General features: G+C 42.2%; 1 non-coding gene across 1 annotated transcript; it reads right to left on the reverse strand.

Moving 5' to 3' along the window:
* Window positions 1-16,805: 16,805 nt before the first annotated feature.
* LOC133793346 (small nucleolar RNA R71) lies at window positions 16,806-16,912 on the reverse strand. Its single transcript, XR_009874792.1, has one exon. It is a non-coding gene; the product is annotated as a small nucleolar RNA R71 (small nucleolar RNA).
* Window positions 16,913-17,547: the final 635 nt, after the last annotated feature.

A 17,547-nucleotide genomic window follows, 5' to 3' on the forward strand; every position in this document is an offset into this window, starting at 1 on the left:
CTTGGGAGTAATGATAGAGTCCATATCTGATAGGGTGAACCTCAAAGTCTCGTGATGGCGTACTATCTCTCTCACACAGAGATTTGTATACTAGCCAACTATGTTGTTCGTCCTTCTTGATAAAAGTGAGCTAAATCAGTGCACCGGTCCATAATGACCCCAAGTTAAATCATGCTGGCCCACTACCCAGGGCAATCCCATCATGAAACCTATTGTGATGCCCTTCTACCGCGCAGTCCTTAGCTATTCCAGCCGGAACATCCTCTCCATCCTTCCTAGTTGGGGGTCACTTACCCCTTTTTCCTTGATCCTCACTAAAAGAATAAACTATAACATAATGTTTGACTAACTCGTCCACCAGTAACTCTATTCCAGCTCTGGTTGTATTCTTCAACTGACGTGATGCATAGGCAACCACCTTTTCTGTTCTTGGAAGCTGTTCTCGCATTTTTCTGACCATGCACACTTCCGATTTCCGTGCGTCAGTTTGTTAATGAAGTAACTATCCTTGAGAACCCTTCCAACAAACACACGTAATATCCTACCCCATCAAAGGAAACTCTCGGTCTCCAAGGTGTTCCTTGACCTTGAGCAATCTCTGACTGAGAGTATATCAAAATATCATCGATAGAGATTATCACAAATTTATTTAAAAGTTCCTTGAACACTCTATTCACCAAATCCATAAGTGTTATTGAGGCATTGGTCCATCCAAGTGACATAATCCAGAACCCATAATTCCCGTATCTGATATAAGAAGTCGCCATCTGAATAATTTCCCCCCTGATCCTTAGATGGTATTAACCAGATCGAAGATCCACCTTGGAGAACACCATCTACCTAGTAACTGAATCTTTAATTTCCTTAATTCCACTAGAGCTCTTCAATACGGTGCCCCAGTCACTGATTCATCCCTGCCATCGATTCAATAACAAACTCCATCTACCTGTGTAGAGGTAATCCTGAGAAATTCTCTGGAAACTCATCCCAAAATCCACCGACTAATCTAGTCTACCATGGTCCCATTGGCACGACCTGAATGATAATCACCACACTAGCTAGGACTCTTATGCACCCTCTTTGCAACCGGTCACTAGCTCTAAGTACACGTATCATAGGTATAGGGTCCATGCACAGTGCCAACAATTACAGAAGGGGTCCTCACCCTGAAACCAAAAGGTCACCATCAAGTCAGCCATAGCCAACTTTATCAAGTCAACTGACAATTCACTACCCTTCACTGCCGTTGATAATATCTTGACCCATCTCCCAATAACCACTAACTCCTCAGCAGGCAACAAGGTTCCAAACCCATTACATAATATTCTCAGTATGGCACCTCTTGCACAGAATACACTCTAAGAAATGCTCTCCAGGTCTCACCGCCACCTTGGCGGCCTAGTACTATGTCTTGCGGCCTCCTATCTGGCCCTATAGCTGGAGGTATATCCGGAGTCCTTCCCTTTTGGTCACAATGGCCTTTGCTTCTACAAAACCCGCAAATGGAAGTCTCAACCTCATAAAATCCCTTCTGGCCATACTCTGACGCCAGACCTCCTCTTTTTTGTTTCCTCCTGCGCTCTCAACTGTGAGCGTCTTCTCAATAACCTGTGCATCAGTAATTACTCTTGGCATAGTAGTGATGCAAACATCCCAGACTATTATAAACTATATCCCCTAAAGAAACTTCTCCTACTAGTCCCATCTATGGCACCGGGCCGCCGACAATCTTTGCCAGTTTGCCAAACTTCAAAGTGCACTCGTTGCTGCCATGCTACCTTGAAGTAATTTGCTGAACTCTTCAGCCCTCGCAGCTTTGACTGCGTCATTGCAATATTTCTTGTTGAACAGAGCTCTAAATTCTTCCCATTCTATAATGTTTACTGACTTGATCTGGGATGCCACTTCTCGCCTGTCCCCGAGAAGTCCAGAATGGTGGTTATCATAACCATCCACTGATCAACCTTTAATGGGCTTGAACTACTTTAAAACTAGAGGGTGTTACTTCCTGAACCTCCCATACAGGGTTTCCCATCCATCTCCCCCTACCTGGGGTTGTATTACCGCTGGTACTCCCTGGCTGTGACACTGTCGGTACTGCGGACTAGGGGTTCCCTGCTGGAACCTGCTGTGCCTCAAGAGACAAATCTCATCCTCTTACTTCAACATCCTAACCCGCTTAATAACAAACAATTGTTGCCAGTTCTATGGGCTGGCAGTGGGCCCTGGCCCTGGTCATCCTCTTCCTTGGCCTACATCTCATGGCCGGTCAACTTCCAGACCTTCAAGGAATCATACTGATATTTAACCCACTCTTCAGTGATCAAACTAGCCGTTAGGTAAGTAATAACTATAGCTCTTGCCGCCCAATGGTCCAAACCAAACAACCAAGCAGATGCAGTGCTAATAATCACAACTACACAATATATTCAACCAAGGTGCTAATAAGCAATTCCGAATATTTATCACCAAATAGCAACACTAATAAGCATTTCTGTCATTCATAAGCAATAACAATACAAATAAGAACGTTCAAGAATTTACACATTTATAACAATGCTATTAAGCGTGTTCTTTGATCTATGCTGTTATTAACAGTTCTAATAAGCAAGTCAGTTTATATTCACGTTCAATCAGGGTGCTAATAAGCACATTCTTCCCAGTAATCATAATAGTAATAGTGCTAGTAAGCACATCTCTTATCACACATATAACAGTCAAGGGCAAGGCCCTATCAATATAACCCATGCTTCCTAATCAAGCATGCAAATAAGACATTCATATGTCAATTAGGCAGGTAAACATAAATTAACAAAAATAGTTACCGAACCCTGAGTCGAGATTGTCTTCAGCGATGAGTGTACATGCCCAGCCAATCTTCAGGAATCAATAAACCTAAACCGCTCTGATACCAAGTTGTAACGTCCTCCTAATAAGGACCGTTACACTGGTAGTTTAAATAGTGCTTAACTCGCTAATCGAGTCATTTATTTTAAATCTTGTAATTAAACTAACTGCAGGTTTAGGTACTAAAAATTTCGATAAAAGTAAACAATTTATTAAAAATGTTTAACTTCCATGCATGGAATTCCATTGTAATTTAAAACGGTTACAAAACCCAAAAACAAATACAGCAGCCGACCTACGTAGAAAAATCAGGGTTCAATTATTGTTCCAACTGACAACCTCGGTCGTGACGAATGAGCAGGCCGTATATGTACACTCCATCACTGAAGCTCTCCAACTCATAGCTCATCCAACCTTTCCTTTTCTTTACCTGCACCAACTAGCACCCGTGAGTCAAGGCTTAGCAAGAAAACATAATCATACTTATAAGCAGTACATTAGCACATCATAGATTTACAACTAACATGCCCAGTAACAATAATCCTACTAACACATGCAATTAACTTAGCTGAGAGGCTATAGAGCCACACTAGATCCCATCTCCATCTTTCATACAATCGGCCCTACAGCTGGCCAAGAGAGTGTGATGTTAACTTTTTCGGTGACCTTAGAAGCATTCAGGCATGTGTCTCGCTTCTGGATTGGCTTAACCCTATCGGTCAACGTTTGGCACATTACCGCCACCCTCAACTCATGGGTCAAGCCTTTAAACTCTCAACTAATAAGCTGAGTGCATCAGCCCTTTGACTAATAAGTCAATTCCTTTAGAGTTCAACTGGTAAACTGAGTCCTTTAACTTCCAACTGATAAATCGAGTGCTTTACCTTTGACTAATAAGTCAAGTCTTTGTTTTTCAACTGATAAGTCAAATCCTTTCATCATTTGATTGATAAATCAAGTCTTTCAATCTTCGACTGATAAGTCGAATCCTTCAACCTTCGACTGATAAGTCGAATTTGTAGAGCATGTTAAAACCTTGACTATTAAGCCATGCCCTTTATCAGATAACACAAACAAATCTTCAGCTTATAAGCTGGACTTTCCTAACCCAATATACAAATTAACAACCACAGGGTTACACAAGTGTGTGTTGCACTCCTTCTTGTTTGTATGGCATCTGAGCCAGTCAAGTGCATGTCGCACTCCCTTTCCATTTATTTGGCATCCGAGCCAGTCAAGTGCATATCGCACTCCCTTTCCATTTGTTTGGCATCCAATCCAGTCAAGTACATGTCGCACTCCCAGGGTGGCCCAGCCATGCTAGCCCACACTCCACGTGTATGATACCAATCTCAGCTCATAAGCCGAATCTTACTAATCCTCGACTCATAAGCCGAGCCTTACAAGCCTTCGACTTATAAGTCCAAGCTTTAGGACCCTCGACTTATAAGACGAGTCTTTCGAAGTCCAATGTGCCCTTGACAAATAAGTCGGTCCCCATTTAACATACTAATAACCCTCTGGTTTATAAACCGAGCTTCCCAGTCACAACAGACAATCACATATCTCATATAACGTACATATCAACAATTACAATGCATTATAATACATTCAAACAGCAGTCATAGGCATAATCATAATTATGCGCATTTCAATGTACTTAACCAGATATTTACAACATAATTATAATCATGTTCATTAACAAGGTCAAAGCCTGAATCATGTCTATATTCAGCATTGACTAAGCTCTAATCACACATTCACATACTGGGTGCAGTTTTCTTACCTTTGATCCAAATGCAAGTTACTGGCGATGCCCTTTGAGTATGATTCCTGATCTGAGCCCTTAATGATGACCTCAAAGATAAAATCACCCTGAATTGAATTCCCAACTCAGCCAATCACCCCCTTCAATTTCCTAAGCTTGGCCCTCCAATTTTCATCAAAAATTCTTCCCAAGCTCCATGAAACAGAGAGTAAATGAGAGAGAGAAAGAATGATGCTGCTCAAAGCTTCCTTTTGATTTCCTAAGTCCTTGCAATGGTTCCCAGCCAACCAAGACACATATGTGGCTAGAAATGACCAAATTTCCCCTTGCCCTTAGCCTATTCTTCACATGCTCCCAAGGGAAATTTTGTCCTTTGTCTCATACCCCGCTACTCACAATCTACATCCTATAATTCCTGTTACTTCCCATGTTCCCACACATTTACCAATAATTTCCCATTACCCGCTAATTCCCAATAATGTACTAAATTACTAAAATACCCCTAAGCTTACCCTGAATCGGGTATTAAACCTCGTTTTGACTCTTTCGCTAACTTGCTCATCAGGATTGCCTCACGTCGAGTAACCCAAATATATCCACATAATAATGTGGTCTCAATCACACAAACACATATTTTCATTTATACCCTGAACGGGTCAAATTACTAAAATACCCTTCTTATAAAAAACGGGCCACATACACATATTTAATATTCCTAACATGCAAGCATGATTATATTATAATATTATTCACCTAATGATACAATTATTGCCTCCCGGCCCCCTAATCCAGGCACTAAGCCACATTAGGAAATTTGGGATGTTACACACGTGCAGCTTAATTTTCCCCATCAGAATGAGCCATTCCTTCAAGAACTCGTATACAGTCGAGGTACACGGGGACAAGTCGCTTGTAGTCATCCCAATCTTCTCGTAGGCTGACTTAAACAGGATGTTCATCGAACTCCCGTTGTCCACCAGGATCCGAGCCACCATCATATTGGAAATGTGGCTCTCGACCACCAAAGGATTGTGGTGGGAAAATGGACCCTCCAAGCATCGTCCTCGAAGAATGTGATGGCTTGGTTAGTCATCCTAGGCATTTAAGCTGGCAACTGAGCTAATGCTGGCACTTCATCATCGTGATTCAAGGCTCGCGCATATCTGTTCTGCGAACCCTGGGAGGTGCCCCCCAAGTGAGGTCCTCTGGAGATAGTTCCCACTCACCCCGTCACTGGAGGAGGCTCGTGGACTATTTGTTGTTGTGGGGCTGCGGGTACTGTTCTCGGAGCCTGGGGATTCATCTACTACGGAGGTGCTCCCGCTGTTGTGGCCTGTACTGGTCGTACTCTGCCCCGAGCATACTAATGCAAATGCCCTAACTTGATGAGGTTCTCAATCTCACCCTTGAGTTGTCGGCACTCGTTGGTGTGGTGCCCCACGTCATTATGGAACCGACAAAATATGTTGGAATTCCTCATCTCACTGTCCCTTTGGATGGGTTGTGGCTTCCGATAATGGACGTGTACTCAGAGTATTGCGAGACATATTTATCCTCGAGATTTGTCCCTTGTCCTATCGACGCTGCCCCAGTTCCCTTGGGCCTTTTGCCATTGCCTATGCCCCCACGCTTACTCCCACTAGGGGTCCTGCTTGGTGCAACCGACTGGGCTGGAGCCGTAGTTCCAGCACTAAATGCAGGTTGAAAAGCATTGTATCCAGTGGGCGCGACTCCATATCTCATCGGAGCGGCATTGAAGCCAGTAGGAGGCATGGCACTAAAGCCGTCTGACTGGACAGTTGGGCTAAACTGCGGTGTACCCACCACACTCTCTTGGACGGGAGTGTAAGGGTGGTATTGGATCCCTGGAGCCACTGGGATCGGAGCCAACGGAGTAGGGAAAGTGATGGGTCCACCAAATTCTCCAATATGGGTATCTTCCCAGTTTATGTACTCTTGTCCTGGATGACTGAATTTATTGAGCCTTCAACATCCTCTTTGCTAAAGATCATCCCACAAAGGAGACCCTGCCATCAATTGCTGGTCGTCGTCGACCCTCTTGGTTCTAGCGGCTTCCTCCTTGAAGCGCTTGATATAGGACTTGAGGGTTTCGAGGGGTCCTTGCTTTATGTTGGCCAAGGCGTTGACCTCAAAGCTCACTTTTCTAGCCTCTATGAATTTTCTTCAAATGAAGAGATTAGCTAGTGCCAAGAGTGAATGGACCCTGGTTTGTGTTTCTTGAACCATTTGTCTGTCGGACCTGTCATGGTTAACAGGAATATGTGGCATTTTGCATCCTCAGAGACACAATGCACCGAAATCAATTGGTTGAACTTTGAAAGATAGTCAGTGGGATTCGCGCTGCCATCATAAGACGTGATGGCAGGTATCTTGAAGCCTCGTGGAAACAGGGCTTCCACTGTGTGGGGAGCACATGGCTCCCCATCCTCGTCTTCCAAGTCATAAAACCTGGTCTTGTCTTCAGGCCATCCTAAGTATATCTTTTTCAAGCTCTCTAATTCTGCACGGAGAGGGTCGTAGTCTTGATTAGCACTCTGTGTCAGGTGTTCTCTCTTTCGAGCATTAAGATCGTCTAAGAGGTCTGGCTGCCCTTTCTTTCTGAGGTTTTTCCCCGAGGCTACTATACCCCTACGAGCATTTAAGCCATCTCGCAGATCTGGCTGACATTGGTGGCAACCAGTGCCCTCGAGATACCCTACTTCAGTTTCCTTATCAGACTTGATGTTTTCATTGTTAATCGAGATGTTGAAGCCTTACACTCGGTGAATAGAGATGTTACTCCAGCTGGCCCCTAGCCCACGGGTTCTGCAAGGCTGGCGAGGTGCTGAGGGGACTCTCCTCTAGGCCTGACATGGCCTGTCTCGACATGTCTAATCAGAACGCTTGTGACACCCTAAGATCTGGCGTCTGGCGATGTCCTTGGGCACCCTCCCCATTTTTCTTGCTTGCTAGACTCGAGGCCTTGGTTTGTTCGGGGGCTCGATGAACCTTCTTCTGCTCTGAAGAAGGGTTGTCATCGACTTTGCCATTTCCATGCTCTTTTAGCGTAGGTGGGGCTCCAGCTCCAACTGGGTGCGTAGGTGGCACACCAGCTGGAAGATCTTGCGCCACAACAATAGGGTGCTCGGGAGGCACACCTGCTGCGTTAACAAGTGGCACTCCAGCTGGGTGCACAGGTGGCACACCAACTGGCAGCCTAGATGATACTTCACCATGAGGATCCACTTGCAGCCCTTGAGCTGGCAGAGTGGCCCTCATGATGTTAACCATCTCCTGCAGGGCAGCAATATTCCCCTCCTGGGCATCGAGTTTTTGCTGCTGGGTAGCCACCTGGTCGCAAAGCACCGCCACCTCTGGTGGATCCTCTGCGTCCATCGGCTGAGGATGATCCTCCTCATAGTATTTGTCATCACCTTCATTGCCTATGCCATCGTAATCGATGTTTTTTGTCATAATCCTCCTGGACCATCTCTAGGAGGTCTTGTGGAGGTTGACAACTGATTTTTCCACCCTCAGCTTCGGTGGGAAGAGCTGCATCCTCTGGTGTGTTCTGTCTAGTGGTCATGATGGTCGTTTTTATTCAAGCTTTCAATGAAAGCACCAAAATGTTGACCGCCTTTTTCGCTATCAACCTAATCTAAGAACTTGACAGAAATTAGAAGAAAATAACTGTAACGACCTAAAATCACTATTAAGGCTTAAGGGCCTTGATTAGTGTGGCGGAAGAGCATAATGGGTTTAAGTGTGATTTAAATGATTAAATGCATGACTATGTGATATGCATGATTATATGATTATATGGATATGTGAAATGCATGTTTATGAGTATTAATATGCATGTGGGCCCTGTTTAGCTTATAAGGGCATATTTGTAATTTTGGCCCGTCGAGGGCATAAATGTGATTATTTGTGGTAAATTGTTGAGGCCACATTATTATGTGGATATATTTGCAACATATGGCTCGAGACGGTCCTAGTGAGCGGATTAGCGAAATAGTCACGGTGGGGATTTATACCCGGCTCGGGGGAGCCCGGGGGTATTTTTGAGAATTTAGAAAATATATTGGGGATTATTAGACATTGGGTAAATAATTAGTGATTAATTGGATGACGAGATTTAAGTGGTAAATATTAGGAACACTCGAGGAGTTAGCGGGAATTGGGAGCAAAATAACTCTTATACCCCTAGGGGCCATTTGAGGATTAGAGAACCTAGGAGGGTAAAATAGTCTTTTCTTAAAATCTAAGGATATGCTCATAATTTAGGCTGGAGGAAACTAGAAGCAGAAGAATCAATTGGAAGGGTCCCTCATCTCTCTCATGTTCTCCCTCTTCCTCACTTCCTCTTGTTGAACATTGAAGCTAAGGTGATCAAAGGGGCATTAGCTTGGGCTTTGGTTGGAGTTCTTGAAAGGAAAATAGAAGGAACGCTAGGGGATTTCTAGCTGGGAGTTGGAGCTGGTAAACAGGAAGGAACTCAGTCCTAATTGAGGTAAGAACTTTGACCTTAATCTCTAAATTTTGATTGATTGGTTTAGGTAAATTATAAGTTCTTGGGTATGAAAATTAATGATGTGTTAGACTGAGATTATGGGGTAATTATGGCTAGTGAATTGGGATATTGATTCTGGTATTATAGCTAAGCTTTTGGGTGATTAAAATGTGTAATTTAGTTCTGAATTCGTAGCTATATTAGGGTTGAATTGAAGGGATAAGTTGGTAAAAATTCTGGGCTGATGGCTTAGTGTTCTTGGCTAGCAAGAAGAAGAGTAAACCCAGGTTTTCTCTGGGTCGAAGGGGCACACCGCGACCCAGCCTGGGGGGCGCTGCGGCGCATGTGGCCTTTCTGGCCTGGGTTACTCTCTGATCTGGGGGCACACCTCGACTTGCTAGGCCAAGTCGTGACCCGCCTCCCCTCTTTGGCTTGATACGTTTGCTCTCTGACTTGAGGCAAGTCGCGACCCACTAAGCCAAGTCACGATCCGCCTGAGGATTTTAGCCTTAGAATTGTTTCAAGGATTGTTAGGACTCGGGGGTTCGAACCTAGGCGCTTGAGACAATTTCTACTACCCGGTTTAGTAGAAATTGAGGTCCCGGAGGCTAGTTTCTGTCTCCCAAGTATTTTATTTTTATTGGAAGTTGATGGATATCAATGGCCATTGTGACTAGGTTTATCGCCAAGGATCAGAGCTAAGGATCATGTTCAGGACCATATCGCCTTCTCCGCTTGAAATTTAAGGTAAGAAAACTGCACCTGTTTATGTGGCTATGTTGGGACTAGGGTACCCTATATTCGAATACAATGTTGTATGATTATGACATCCCATGTGAGCATGAAATAAACGACCTATGAGTGCCAGAATTGATATTTGCGCAAAGGACGCGGCTCGGCCACTGAGAGTTGAGGGTAGCTAAACAATCACTGAGCTCGGCCTAAGCGAGCCGGAGTCAGTGGGTTAAATAAAGGGTACAGCCTAAGGGCGCCGACCCTGGGAATTGCATGATGAATATGATGTTTTTACTGTTGTTAAGTTTTTTCCTATAGCTTGTTGATTACTGGTTTAAATGGTTTGTGATTTTTTGATTTCTAGCACTGATTATGTGTCTGTCATAAGGTGTTGAATACCTTGTTAACTGCTTTATGGATCATTTGGTTGTCTGTATTGTTTATGCTCTATATTATGGTTTTTTTGCTGGGTCTTGGCTCATGGGTGCTACGTGGTGCATGTAAAGGCAAGGGTAAGGTGGACCAATCCTGAGTTGGAGAGCTCTAGGGCAGGATGTACATAGTCAGCTGCTCGTTCACCACGGTCGAGGGATGGAACAGGGACAGGAAAACCTAAAATGCGTATTTTTCCATTAGAGTGGCTTGTGAATGTATATGACTTTTGAAAATTTGTAATTGTCCTTTAAACCCTGTTTTTTTGGGATCCCATATACCAAATGTTTATCTAAATGAAAATTTATCTATGTATGACCAAAATCTTTTAACCCTAACTCGATTTTGGTTTTAGGGTCACATTTCCAACTAAAAGACTTGATTAACAAGTCTTGCACATTTATAAACACATTGTGTAATGGTCTTGGTTATCCAGGGCATTACAATAACACAGAGATTTTACATGGTTTAGGCTATAAAAGAGACTAGTCCACGAGTCTTCAGTATTAGTGAGTTTGAAGCTTGTTTGATAAAGCTCCAGTGGAGTCTCAGGCAACGTATATATTGCTCTGTGTTTACAATTACTTAACTAACCAAAATTCTGAACCCTTTCCAAGGAGATACCCCAGCCCAATTTATAAAGGTCTGGGTCATTAATGCCCTTAATGAACATTTAATGCACATTCCCCCATTATTTGGGGAGTAAATTTCTAATTAATTACATATGAATGCACTAACAAAGACCATGGGCCCAGGCGGATTGCACGGGACCTATTTTCAAAAAGTTACCCACCAATTTCATGGGGAACATGTATCTAACTGTAATGCCCTGGGTAGCCAAGACCGTTACACTGTGTATTTATAAAGGTGCGGGACTCGCTTATCAAGTCATTTGGTTAAAAATGTGTCACTGACATCACTAATAAACTAGGGTTAAAAAGCTTTGGTCATAAAATATACCTTTCATATAATTAAACATTTTGTACAAGGGATCCCAAAAGAAACAGTGTTTGAAAGTCAGTTTACAAAATTTCCAAAGTACAAACAACCACTAGCCACTCTAAGGGAAAAACAGACATTTATGGTCCTCCTGTTCCTGTCTCCTCCTCAACCGTGGCGGCCGAGCAGCTGATCATGTGCATTCTGCTTTTAGAGTTCTCCGATTCAGGGCTGATCAAGCTTACCATTGCCTTTACCTGCACCACATAGCACCCGTGAGCCAAGGCCCGGCAAGAAAACATAACGTTGCAGCACAAACAATGATAACAATTGAATAACCCTTAAAGCATGTTCGTACACTTAGCATACCACATTAATCACATAGTCCATAGACGTAACCAGAGAATCAACAGACCAACACTCAGCTATTCAGCATGTCCATCAACCAATAATAATAATCAAATCACATGATAATCAGGGTCGACACCCTTAGGTCGCATCCTCTGTTTACCCCACTGACTCCGGTTCGCTTAAACCGAGCTCAATGAATAATAAGCTGTCCTCAGCTACCAGTGGCTGAGCCACGCCCTGTGCGCCAATGTAAACTCCAGCACTCTTAGGCCATTTTCTTGTTATTCACATGGCATAATACCATCCTTCATAAAGCATACAAAACAGGGAACCCTTAGTCCCATTATAAATTCACAACTGGGTGCAGTTTTCTAACCTTTAATTTCCAAATGTATTGGTTACGTGAGATGCCTCTTGAGCACAATCCGCTTCCCAAGCCCCTAGCTTATACCTAGTCACAACCAAGATAAGGGATACCATTAATAATTGTGAAAATGTTTCCGGATAGGGTTCTAGCCTCCACGACATCGAATTCCACCAATCACGGTAGTAGAATCGATCCCGAGCACCCTAGGTTATGTTCGCGCAGTTAAAACTCCAAAAGACCACAAATGTCCTTAAGGAATGCGGCTCAAGCTCCCTATGTCACGGCATGGCCCCAACCAGAGGCTCAGCCTCGCCCAAAAGCTGACATGGGACGCGGCCCTACATACCCCATGCCGCGGCTTGCCCTCCATCTCCAGCACCCATCAGCCTCAGAGGGCCGCGACACATCAAGAACTATGTCGTGGCCCGACTCCTTCGAACCCAAAAAAACCACCATTTTTAACACTCAAAACCACCCATAACCATCCCAATAATATACTCCAATTATCACAAACATTCTTGCATGATTTCAGAAGCATAAGCCAGCAGAAACCTAATCTAAAAACTCATCAAAACACCACTTTATTTTCTGAAACCCACACACTCAAGAACACCAAAACCAGTCAGAAAAACCCAAAATTCAAACACTCTATCATAAATTGGAGCTTACCTTCACTGAAGAATCAATCCTCCAAACACCCACTTAGCTAACTCCCAAGTTTTCTGCCTTAATTCAACCTTTAATGCCAAAACCCATAAACACTTTAGAACTCAGCCATAATCACAGAATTTAACTGCCATGCATAAAACTCATAGCTTACCTTAACTCTTGATTGAATCCTTAGCTAATCCTTGAGCTAATCTCCTAAATCACAGCTCCAATTCTCTGAGTTCCAGCCAAGTTCTTCTTGGTTCCTTGTGGTTTCCTTTGAGAGAGAAAGAGAAGAGAAAGGAAGGTCGGTTTGGCTTTTGTTCTACCATTTTCTAGATTTTACTTAGTCTATCCTTAAATAGTTAAGTCAATCCCGAGGCTCGGGGTACCGGAAACGTCCCCGAGGGAAAAATGGTAAAATTCCCCAGTATTCGTACCTAAGCTTCCTAACCTCAAATATATCTCCAATTATTTATTTCCATAACCCAAATAACCATCTAATACCTGAAATACCCCTTGACTTGCCCCAAGTCAAGTATTAGGTCCCATTGTGACTTTCCCGCTAACTAGCTCCCTAGGATCGCCTCAAGTCGCATGCTGCAGATTTACCCACATAATAATGTGGTCCTCACAATTATAACATATAATCACATTTACGCCCTCAACAGGCTAAAATTACAAATATACCCCCTTTAAGCTAAACGAGGCCTACATGCATACTAATACTCATAGACATGTGTTTCACATATACATTCTGTTATACCCAAAGATTGGAGAATGCATCCTAGGAGGCTAAAGAGAATGCATTCTAGGAGAGCTGAGGGGAGTGGTCCTAGGAGACCCCAAGGAGGATGTGGTCCTAGGAGACCCCAAGGGAGTGGTCTTAGGAGACCCCAAGGAGAAAGTGGTCTTAGGAGACCCCAAGGAGAAAGTGGTCCTAGGAGACCCCAAGGAGGATGTTGTCCTAGGAGACCCCAAGGGTGTGTTTGAGGTAAGCCTCCCAAGATTTCCTAAGTGTTGGCTCGAGCGTGTCCAAGGTAAATAGCTAAGGAGGAGGAGTCCCATGCAAGTCAAGAATGGGGACTTAGATTTTGCCAAGGAGAGCCTACACAATGTCCGATCGGACATGCTTGGGAGATGCTAAAGGAGAATGCTTTGAACTTGTCCAAGGTAAGGTGCCAAGGAGGTTGCCTCGGACCACCTTGGTCCGAGGAGAAGCCAAGGAGATTGGTTCAAGGAGGAACATGGCATGCTAGAGGAGAGTGCCATGTTAGAGGAGAGAAGTGCATGTCCTACCACCATGCACGTTCAACCCACAAAAACATATCCTACCACCATGCATGTCTTACCACCATGCACGTCCAACCAACACTTGCATGAGTGGTCAGTAGGAGGTGGATCAACTAGCTAGAGGAGACTAAGTCAAGATTCCCAGAGACAGCTTCAACAACATACGCGGGAATCTCTCATTCTTCCCACAAATGGGGGGTTTGTTACATTTCGAATTTTGAATGTTTCTTTGTAATATAAATATAAGATGAATAATAAAATATCCCTATCGTAAAGGGATATTAGTTGAGGATCCCATGCCTATAAATAGAGAGCTTATGGGATGAGAGAGGGGTCCTTGAGCTGCTTCTTTCTAGAGAGAGAAAATTGGGACTGTGTATTCTAGAGAAAGAAAGTGCTGATATTTGAGAGAACTCTTGTATTTTCACAATCTGTACTGAAGAAACTCAGTTGGCTCAGTCCATCTGATCTTGGGTATAGATCAATAAATCACAACTCTAAGTGGATTAGGCTATTACCGACAATCGGGGCTGAACCACTATAAAAATCTCTTGTGTGTTCTTTACTTTATTTATTATACCGTCTGTGTCGTTTATATTCTCTTGAAGGTTTGTCGTATTTGACGTTCTCACGTCGTTGGCTAAAAACGCAGTCAACACATTCATATAACCATACAAGCATGCTTATTACCGAATCATGCATTAAACTACTAAATTCGCAGATAAACCAATAGTGCCCTCCCGGCAATCTAATCAAGGCCCTTAAGCCTTATTAGTGATTGATAAGGTCATTTTTGTATTAATATTTGTTAAGTTTTTCTATGCTTGGATGGTGTTATGATAGCATTTTTAATAGTTTTAACTTAGTTTCGTGATTCTACAACATATTTTCTACATTGCATTTTATGATGATAAATATGACATTTTGATGGCAAGTGTAGTTAAAATAAAGTTTTAGGAGTATTCCAAGCTTTCGGGATTGAAATGTTGAAGTGGCGGCAACATACAAGCTATCTAAGATCAAGAATTGAAGAAATTGAAGGTAGGCCGCGGCCCACAAAACTCAGGCTGTGGCACTTTAAATGGAATTGGAGTTTCATAATTTTTTTTCAAACAGGCCGCTGCCTGAGTGACTAATTTATGCACAGATTTTGTTCTAGGCCGCGGCTCGCATTTTCCAGGCCGCGCCTTGCGACGTCGTTTTTAGATTTTTTTATTACTTTTTAATTAGAATTTAATTGAGATTATAAATGATTATTAGGGTTAATTTTGAGAGAGTTTTTATTACGGTTTAGGAGAGAAAAAGACTCAGAAAGGGCTAAAGAGAAGACTACAAGGCTACATTACTTTTGTCCATCAATCTAGTTTCTTTTCTTCCCTTAATCTCTTTAATCTTAATTATAATTATGTTTGTGATTATGATTACTATTATGGAGTAGGTTCTTTTTAGGTTAAGGGTTAATTCAAAATCCAAGACATGAATTCTTGATTGTTGATAATGAATATTATTCTTTAATTTCTCTCAATATTAAATTGTTTCTATTTTTCTAATTGAATGCTATGAATTTTGTGATTTCTTGTTAGGTGGCCAACTAATTAAGATTTTACATTGTTCAATTGTCATCTTAGAATTACTACTCACCTCCTAGTTTAGGATTCTAAGTGTATGTAATAAATTACAATTGATAGTTATGTCAAAAGAATTGTTGATTGTGATGAAAAATAGAACATAGGTTAAATGAATTATATGCTTCATTAATCTATTGCCTAGATTAACTTGTTTCCATGGGACTTAATGCTTTATCTAAGTTAAATAGATTGTATGATTCATAGATTTATTGCTTAGATCAAAGAGTTAATTATTGAGCCCTTCGCCTTGATTACTTATAATAGGGAGACTGAGATAATTGTCTGCTTCAGCATTATCTGCTGGGTTAATAGTTTAATTGAGAAATTGGAATAATATTTATTATTAGTGATTATGAATGATTTTTTAGGGTGGAGATTAACCTTTAACTATTTCTTATTATCGTAATATCAATCTTTATTTGCTATCTAGTTTATGTTATTTAATTTTGAGTTAAAAATCAAAATCCCCTTTTAAGTTTTAGTGTTAATTATGGAACAATAAAGTGAACGATAGTCCTCGTGGGTTCGACCTGTGCTTGCTATTATACTGAAATAATTGGAAGTATTGAAAAAAAAAAATCATTGTTAAATTTGTTGTGGTATACGACAGCCATCAAATTTTTGGCGTCGTTGCCGGGGACTATTGTTTTTCTCTTTATTATTCAAATTTACTTATTTGTGACTAATTAGTTTTTACTGTGGAATTGTCAGGTGTATATGTCTGGTGAAGACGATACCCAAGAAAGGTTATTTCGACTTAAACAATATCTTGAGTCATCGTCAGCTTCTCGTTCTTCAAGGACTATCACCGATAATCCACTCTTTCAACGTCTTGCTCCACAAGTCAATCCTATTAAAGTACCATTACCGTCTGACAACGAATCTGATTTTGACAATTCAGTTCGATCTTATAGAACAATGGCCCAGCAAAGGACATTGACAGAGTTGGCAGAGCCAAATCTTGACCAACAACCACTTTGCATCCAATATCCACCGTTGGATGTAAACTTTGAGTTGAAGTCGGGCCTCATCCACTTATTGCCTTCTTTCCATGGGCTGCCTGGTGAGGATCCGAATAAACATTTGAAGGAGTTTCATATTGTCTGTTCTAGTATGAAACCTGCTGCAGTGACTGAAGAACAAATTAAGCTGCGAGCTTTTCCTTTCTCCCTAAAGGATGCAGCTAAAGAGTGGTTGTACTATCTTCCACCTGGTACTGTTGAAACTTGGAATGGTATGAAGACTATGTTCCTAGAACGATATTTTCCAGCATCTAAAGTTGGAAGCATCAAGAAAGAGATTTATGGTATAAGGAAATATACAGGAGAATCTTTGTATGAATATTGGGAGAGATTTAAGCGGTTGTGTGCTAGTTGCCCTCATCATCAGATAAGTGAACAGCTCCTCATTCAGTACTATTATGAAGGATTACAATCACTGGATAAGAGTATGATTGATGCGGCCAGTGGGGGTGCACTAGTTGATAAGACTTCTGCTGCATCCAGGAGCTTAATTTCTAATATGGCTGCTAACTCACAACAGTTTGGCATTCGCCAAAATCCTATTCCACTACCCAAATCAGCTAATGAAGTGAGCACCTCTAATGCGAATCAGTTGGGTCAACAATTGGCTCAATTAATTGCAGTGGTACAACAACTAGCTTTAGGCCAACAGGTGAGGCCATGTGGAATCTGTCAAGTTGTGGGGCATGCTACTAATACTTGCCCTACTCTATTTGAGGGAGAAACTAAGGGTGTTAATGTTGTAGGAAATTTCCCTGGTCAATTACGTTAGATGTATTATGAGCCCTTTTCACAAACTTATAATCCTGGCTGGCGTGATCATCCAAATTTTCGTTATGGGAATCAACAACAAGTTGCTCCATAGTCTACATCTGCGAGACCACCTGGTTTCACTTTGCAACAGCGGTCTCAAAATAATTTTGTACCTAGACCATCACAAGCACTGCAAGCTGCTGCACCACCAAGTGCCAAACCCTCTACTAAGGATTTAATCAATGCACTTG

Source organism: Humulus lupulus, chromosome 7 (genome assembly GCF_963169125.1).
Source record: "Humulus lupulus chromosome 7, drHumLupu1.1, whole genome shotgun sequence".
Lineage (NCBI taxonomy): Eukaryota > Viridiplantae > Streptophyta > Magnoliopsida > Rosales > Cannabaceae > Humulus > Humulus lupulus.